Source organism: Gavialis gangeticus, unplaced genomic scaffold, assembly GCF_001723915.1.
Source record: "Gavialis gangeticus isolate Ggan-Ray unplaced genomic scaffold, GavGan_comp1, whole genome shotgun sequence".
Taxonomy (NCBI): domain Eukaryota; kingdom Metazoa; phylum Chordata; order Crocodylia; family Gavialidae; genus Gavialis; species Gavialis gangeticus.
The window spans coordinates 76,968,031-76,975,957 of record NW_017729022.1 but is presented as its reverse complement, the minus strand read 5'-3'; the positions used below and the strand labels follow the sequence as shown (position 1 = coordinate 76,975,957).

The 7,927-nt window shown below is 40.6% G+C and overlaps 1 protein-coding gene across 1 annotated transcript in view; it reads right to left on the bottom strand.

The window, feature by feature from the left end:
- DGKI (diacylglycerol kinase iota) overlaps positions 1-7,927 on the bottom strand; it is a 244,967-nt gene that overhangs the window by 224,779 nt on the left and 12,261 nt on the right. Inside the window, exon 2 of the mRNA XM_019515441.1 lies at positions 3,470-3,565. The gene's annotated coding sequence lies outside the window, so the exon portion shown is untranslated. The remainder of the gene's footprint in view (positions 1-3,469; positions 3,566-7,927) is intronic.

The following is a 7,927-nucleotide window of genomic DNA, read 5'->3' as shown; positions in this document are numbered from 1 at the left end:
ATTGCTCTGGCCTGTGGACTAGAAAAAGAGACCGAAGGCTATTTCTAGGCAGTAAATCAAATTATTGGAGATATTTTGATCATAGGCCTTTCTCAACAGGGACACCCTGTAAAGTGCATCACTAGTGAAGGAAGAGGGAAGCAGACAGAAAAAACCAAATGATTCAAGTCAAACAAGGAAGAGAACTTCCCACCTGCTCATCACACACAATGCTGAATTTGATAAGCTTGACCAATGCCTTGGGGTATGGAAAAAAATCTTATGAAATTTTCAAGAAAATAACCTTTTTACCAAATGTTTTTAAATCAACCAAACAGGATTTTATAGTGGGGGCAAAATTTTCTATTAAATTCTATAGCCTGGTTTTCTTTGCTAATGTATAAAGCCTTTCAGAATAATTTGTCATGAATCCTATATATCATAGTCCAATAAAAGTCAACAGAATGTGCCCTTTTACCACAACATGTTTTTTTCTTCTTCTCACCCATATTTTATCTAACAAGTTGCACACACGTCATTTTAACAGAAGCTTTGCTTACAGACTGACTCAATATGTAAAATTATTGCAAACATACAGTAAGTTAAGGCTGAATTGGCTCAGATTTTCACATTAATTTTAATTAAAGTTGTTCAGGTCTCTAATTAAAGTTTTCTCTATACTTTTCCCCAGGTCCAGATGGTAAAGAGACCACTGCTATATACTAGCACAATGCTGATAAACTTAACTTTGGTCAACTCCCACAGTTCTATTGAAAAATCTTTCTATTTCTGGTGTTGTTCTTAAATCCCCAGTTGACAGATTCATAATATTGTATAAGCACTTCAGCTTTCACTTTTTTAATAAAAAAATAAATTTCCAGCCTTCCCGTTTGCTATAAAAAGGTTTGGGCATATAAAGCAAATATACCCAAAAGACAAACTAAAACAAACTCCCCCCAAAAATAAATCTCCACACACTTGCTTTTGCTGTTGTTTTTTAATCTCACAAGCCAGGATTTTGACTTCTTGAATGGAGGAGGTTGGAATACCAATTCCAATCAATAGTATTGAAGGACTATTGGCTACATCATTCTTCCAGTCTTTCCCATCTCTTCCAACTTATACAAAGTATAAGCTCCCTATTTCAAAAAGGGTGACTTCATATCTAGCTATGACCTAACTTCTATGAAAATTTCTATACTGCTTTTCCAAGAATGCAAGTATAGCTTAATTATTTCTTGCCACTTTTCCATTAAAAATACCTGATCGAAGAACATTTAATATGTATAAGGAGACTAGCTCCACCATAGAAAGAAAAGCAGTCTGTGTTTAATGGATCAGTTTAATCCAAGAGAGTCAAAAGGTGGCCCATGGGCTAGAACCAGCTTGTAGAGCACCATCATCTGGCACTTGGTGCTGCCTATGGGTCTCAAGTTGACCTACATGCCACCTGAGGCACACACCAGACCAGCCCTGAGCGCAGGACCCAGCACACAAGCCGCACACAGCACCCTAGCCAGTTCAGGACATGCACCACACAGTACCCACTTCAGGACCTGCATTGTATGTGGCAGCCTCATGGGGCCAGTCTGGGTCCCACACTCGTGCTGGATCCAGTGTCCACTCCAGCTGATCCTGAAGTGTGCCACACACAGCACCCACTGCACCCAATCTGGGTAGGCACTGCATGCAGCATGGGCCTGAACTGGCTAGAGCAGGCCCTCTGTGTGGCACAGTCCCAGACCAACCAGAGCAGACACCAGAGGTGCTTGATCCAGCTCGGTGGGGAGGGCAGTTCCATCCCACACACCTGGCATGCAAAGCCAGATGTCTGACACCCTTGATTTATGCAAAACATGATTAGAGGTAACAGATTCTAAACTTCATCTACAATTCTTTTTGCCTATACCTGAAACTTGCACACATTACACTATGTTATACTAGCAGATACTCCTCCCCTTCCCTTCCAGAGGGAGCTAATACACTAAACCTTAAAATAGAAAAGAATCTCAGTCAGGTCAAGAAAAGGCCAGGCAATTAAGAACTGAGAAGTATTTTAAATATAAATCCACATTTCTGCGCCGGTTGGCTGCATCCAGATATAACATCCACAACGATTTCATAAAGAAAACTGAAGTCAGTAGATCAATATCACTCCTCTGAGTCCAGGTGTATGTCGGGTCAACCCCTTTGATTTCAGTGGAGATACCCAGGGATGGATCCAGATGGGGTACAGTCACATCCCACTTTCCACAGTGTAGTTTGGCAGCTCCAATTTCCCATAGACCCAGAAGCCTGGATTCCCTGTGTAGTCTGGATCACGGAAGCAGCAACCAGAGACTTTAGTCCTAGGAACAGCAAGGAATCCCACTATCTCAGCACCCCCTCCCTTTCCATCTCTGTTCAGTAGCACTTTCCCTCTTCCCTCTCTACTTAGACCTCTGGTTTCAGGAAGGAGAGATCTGCCTGCTGCTATCTCTGTCCCAGACTGACCAGGGGGCAGGGCAATCCCAGAGACACTCCTGCTCTGCTCCAGCCAGGGCTTCAGGGAGCAGCTGTGTAGGAAGCCCCACCTCCAGAGCCAGGGCTGGAGAGAACAGCTACATGGAGAGCCGGGCTCTACTAGGGACAGCAGCAGCAGGGGCAGCAAGTGGGTTCCCTCTCCCTGCTGGTCCCCCCAGGTGTTCCCCGCCAGTTTGGAAGCAGCCAAGAGAATCAACTTGCCGCCACCACTGTCCCTGGATCCCTGGCTGAAGCAGGACAGGCAAGGCTGGGACAGCTGCCTCTGAATGGTCCTCCCCTTCCTGCACCCAGAGGGATAAGTAGAGAGGAAGAGGGGGGAATGGGAGTGCAGGGGAGGAGGTGTTACTAAGTAGGCTGGAAAGGGAAGGGTTACCAACAGCAGGGGGGATTCTTTCCAGCTTCAGGGACTTAAATAAAAGATGCAAGCTGCTGCTCCTATGGTGGGGTCTCCATTCCCTGGTGCAGAGGAGGAAGAAACTGGGAATTGGGGTGCAGCCTTCCCTGCAGTGCTGGTTGCTGCTTCTGCACTGCCCTTTCAAAATCTTGGATCTGCCTATGGAGATACTCCATTGTAAAAGTGGGGTCACACAACTGACTTACAACGGGCAGCGGATTTATAAAGGCCTATGCTATCTCCAACAGCTAAAACTTTAAAAAGCCTTTACTGACTTTTTGTGAAGGCCACTTCTACTGAAATTAGTGGGAGTTTGTTTGAATAAAGACCCAGTATATAATCACAGGTCTGGTCTAAGTTTTGTATACTATTAGTGAATTTATTTGACCAAAAAAGAAAAAAAATGGGGAGAGGGGATAAATCAGGGCTGTATAAACAGCTGATTTTCTATTCTATTTTGGTTCAGCCCACAACTCAGATCTGAGCCTTATTTTGGGAGGGATGGAGGAAGGTGGAAAAAGAGAAGTGGGTAGGGGGGTCTGCCAGATAGAAATCTGATACTGCATCACTCACCGCAAATTTGACTTGGCAGCTGTCCTCCCCCAGGTAACACAGGTCCCCAGAAACATTGGTCTCCAGCCACAGATGTTCTCCATTCACCGCGTTTTCCTAAGAAGAGACATTAAATTGGTCTGTGGAGCAGTTTATACACCTGTCAGATTGTTCCACTGCAGAAAACTGTCACGCAACAGTGTGCCATGACTGGCTTTCTGCTAATAAGAAAACCAAGATCAGGACTGTTTTGACTGAGCAGTACAGAAGACTCCACATCAAACATCTTCCCACAGTAGTTTAGCTCATACAATCAGTTCCTCTCTTTCATGAGTATGAAATTTACAAACAATATTTAAAATAAAATAATCAAAAGACAAGATCACTAAACTCTTAGCTGATGTAAGTGTAGGGAGATGACACGCTGAGGGACAGAAAGGCCTAGATAGGTAGAAATAATTAAACAAGCTTGCCCAAAAATTCTTTTGACATAAGCCACAAAAGCAACAAATGGGCAAAAGGAATCAGGACCTTCATTGCCCCTAAAAACTAAGCTGGTGTATTCGTGGTTCACTGGGTGATTCAGAGAAAACACATCTGAATCATCCAAAACACTTTGGGAAGTATGTGGGCTCCCCTTGAAAATCCATGTGTACTGATAAAGCTTGACCCTTGTTACTGACAAAATCTCAGCCCCAGAAGATGTGGTTTCAGATTGATTACAGTTTCCATCCTACTGTAATGCTGGCTTAATAGCAAGAATCATAAAATTACCATACCATATTTGAGCAAAGCGAATAAATAGAAATCTTGCTCAGACCAAATTAGAGCATGATGGAAAATGCATCGACAGTCTCTGACATTCGGTTCCCACATTGCAAAGTCACAAATGATGATGATTTCCAACCAGATGGCTTTTGACAGCAGGATGCTTAGAAATAGCCATTTTGGTTAAAATCATTTATTTTAAATACCCTTGACAGTTTTAATGTGATGAAATGCGGGTTTTTTCCTCTCACCACGAAGATTTTTCAGGTACAGCTTTTTTAAAAGAGAAATGTAGCAGACAGATTTTTTTTTATTTCTCCAATACAAATGCATTCACAATAACTAGATCAATATTAATTTGCATTTAAAGAATGTAAGCATCTATCAGTAGTGTGGGGTTGATTTACAGTAAGACAGTAGGTCAAAATCCTGAAAGGAAGGTGGAAGAAAAGGGTAGTATTTTATAGTGATAGGTCCACATGTCCATATTTAGCTGCATAACTATAAAATAAACAGCTTACACAAGTCAGAAAACTTTTGGATAACATTACATCCAATATCATCCCTAACAGAGCACGGAAATGCGAGTCAAGAAATTTAGATTCTATTTCACTGTCACAACATGCTTTATGACTTTGGATAAGTAATTTCACTTTTCTAAGCCTCTCTTTCCTTTTCTACCTTTTTTCTACTTTATCCATGTAAAATATGAACTTATTAGAGCAGGAACTGTCTTGATCTACATTAAGGGTTGTCAAACCCCGGCATGTGTGCCAGAGCATAGTAAACAAAGGCATTTTCCTTGGCACACGCAACTCAGGGTGGATGGCAGGGAAGGGGTTGGGGTTACACTGCTACAACATGGATCAAGCCCCTCGCAGCTTCCCCACCATCTGCCAGGAGGAACATGTGCACCCATGGCCAGCAACAAGCTGGGCTAGAGCTCTGCAGACATCAGTGAAGTAACTTATGGCCTCCCCACCACCTCCTAGAAGCAGCCGGGCTTCTGGTATTCTGATGAAGGTGATTATCTCTCCATCCTGCAATGCCTGAAATTCAATTCCCTGCCCAGTTTATGGGGAACTAAATGAAACAATGAGACAACAGAACAGGTGATATTTCCACACTGGATAAGTAGAAATTTGTCAAAGGCAGTATTCTAGTAAGACACTTTCTTTGCTAAAATAACTAATGGCAAACAACAAATCATGGCTCATACAATGACCTAGATTATAAATCTAAATCATGCAGATTATAAAAGCATGTGCTTTGGGAGAATAAGTTTAGCAAGCCAAGCAAGAAAGCACGCAGCTCCTGGGACATAATTTTTAATCAGGAATCAGAAGTCCATAAAAAGAAGCAAAATAAATTAAAAACTTTTTTCATTCACATTGTTTCCCCATGACTTTCTATTCAAGGTTTCTAAAGAGAAAGTGGCCTATTTCCATAACCCAGTTAAGACCAATTGAGATTTTGTTCTTTGTTGTTCCTGAATGGGTCAGAGATTCATACGGCCTGAATTTATAATAGAAGTATAAATTTAAAAACTGGACTCTTTTGCATTTTATAGATCATATTATACCAAAATACAAATTGGGTGGTCATAATGACACCTTCTGACATTAAAATTTGGTTCCCTTGTGTCTTGTGGGGTCATTTAAATCTTAGCAAAATAGATATATCATGTTACCACTCTGACCTGGAAGCATTTATACCCACTCTGGCACACACTTTCCACTGGCGTAACTGACTTCACAACAGAGTTGGTCAAAGCTCTTGAAGTTCTACCAGATATTTCAACATTCCACATTTTCCTTTAATCCTGAATCAGAACAAAATGTTGAAATTTCCTGTGAAACAAAATTTCCAAAAATAACTGAAACTTGATTGAAACTATCTTATTGAACCATTTTCTTTCAATAAGGTCAAAAAGTATCATGTTGACTTTATCCTGTTGACTTTTATACTATATAACATAACATCCCATAAACTGTAGTAAAATATAATACAAAAGTCGGCACGATAAAGTGAACAAAAGTGCTTTGACTTTATTCAAACAAAACGTTTCAGTCCCATCTTTTCATAAATTTGGACAAGAACTAGGTGTTCCTGGAACACATTCTGATTTCAACAGATCAGCATCCCTGCCTAAAAAATTGCAGCTGGGCCTTTTCCATAAGATTCAGGACAATAAAAACAAAATCAGACCCATAGATTTTAAAATTAAAATGTACAAATATGTTTATCTATCCCAACCTTCTGCATAACATAGACCACAAAGGACAGCAGAGTCCAAATTACTATATTTCTACACACAGATATTTTTATCCTGAAGATTGATTCAAGCAGACTCTTAATTAATGATTTGTCTTGTTTGAGTTGTTTTGTATTCACCGATTTTGGCTGGCTTGGTTCATATAAGAACAAAATAAATGGCATAGTGGGTCAGACCACATGTAACCCAGTATCTGGTCTCTCACAGTGGCACAGAGTGGATGCTAATGGAAAGAGTATGTAAGCTGGGCATATCCATGTCAATCTGTCCTGTCCCTCTTCCCCAACAATGTCCAAGATTCAAAGTTTAGCATACATATCTTCACTCTGAATGGATAACACATGGGAATAAGGCAGGAATAAATTCTATTTACAATTTGGGAAAAGGCAAAAACCTCCTGTTTAACATTTTGTTGCTTGGTGCTTACAAGTCATTGTGCAAAGAACATTGGAGCTCTGCTTTGTCCATAGTAGGTATATGGAATTTGTATCTGTACGGATCTTTTTTACTTATCCTGTAAATGGAGAGAAAATCCCCGCCCTTCCCCACACTGTAGCAGAGGTAGCTGCTATTGTTGTGACAGATACCTGTTGCTCCAGTTCCTCAGGTGAGGACCTTTCACTTGTTTGTTCTTGTTTTGTACTACCTTCATAGAAAGCAAGGTTCTTTTTAGCATGCAGATTGTTTTTTGCATATGGGAAAACACAATGCATGCTCTGCTCCCAGCTGAAGGCAAACAGATTCATAGAGCAGAGTTTACGGGCAATATCATAATTATATGCATTTGGCCATAACCACTGTTCACATTCTTCAGCTTGCTAAATTTGGTTTGTGCCTCAAGAGGTACCCCAAAATGCTGAAGGAAACAAAGCGGGCATTACCGTTTTCCTAAAGTCCTTTGGCTACTTCCACAAGCTGCAGCCAGAATGGTTTCAAAGGCAATGCAAACTAGCCTATGTTATTTAATTCGTGGCATCAAGGAGCTGTGGATATTCAGCCAATCAGATCATCCAGCTGGCTGAACATTCAATTCAAAGTGAGATATAACATGGCCTGTAACCATGAGAATGGAACTTTCCCATCGGGGGTGAACTTTCATATTATTATAAAAGGATTTCTAAATAAACCATTTAAAGGGGGGGAAATGTTCAAATATATGAGGCAGATAAATTAAGCCAATTATCAAATCAGCCCTATCATGACATCATGAAATAAACATACAGAAATTATTTGTGCACATCTCAGTTTATGATTCTAGATTAAATTAAATCAATTTTTTAAAATCTATTTTTTTTCCATTTTTCCTTTTTCATAGTGTCGATACCTGGCAGAGATAAAGTTGTTTGGGTGCTGTAGTCATTATGGTTAAATGTACGTCTCTTCTTTAAAGTAATAAATGCCCCCTAACCTTCTTGAGTTTCATAGTAGCTAGGGTC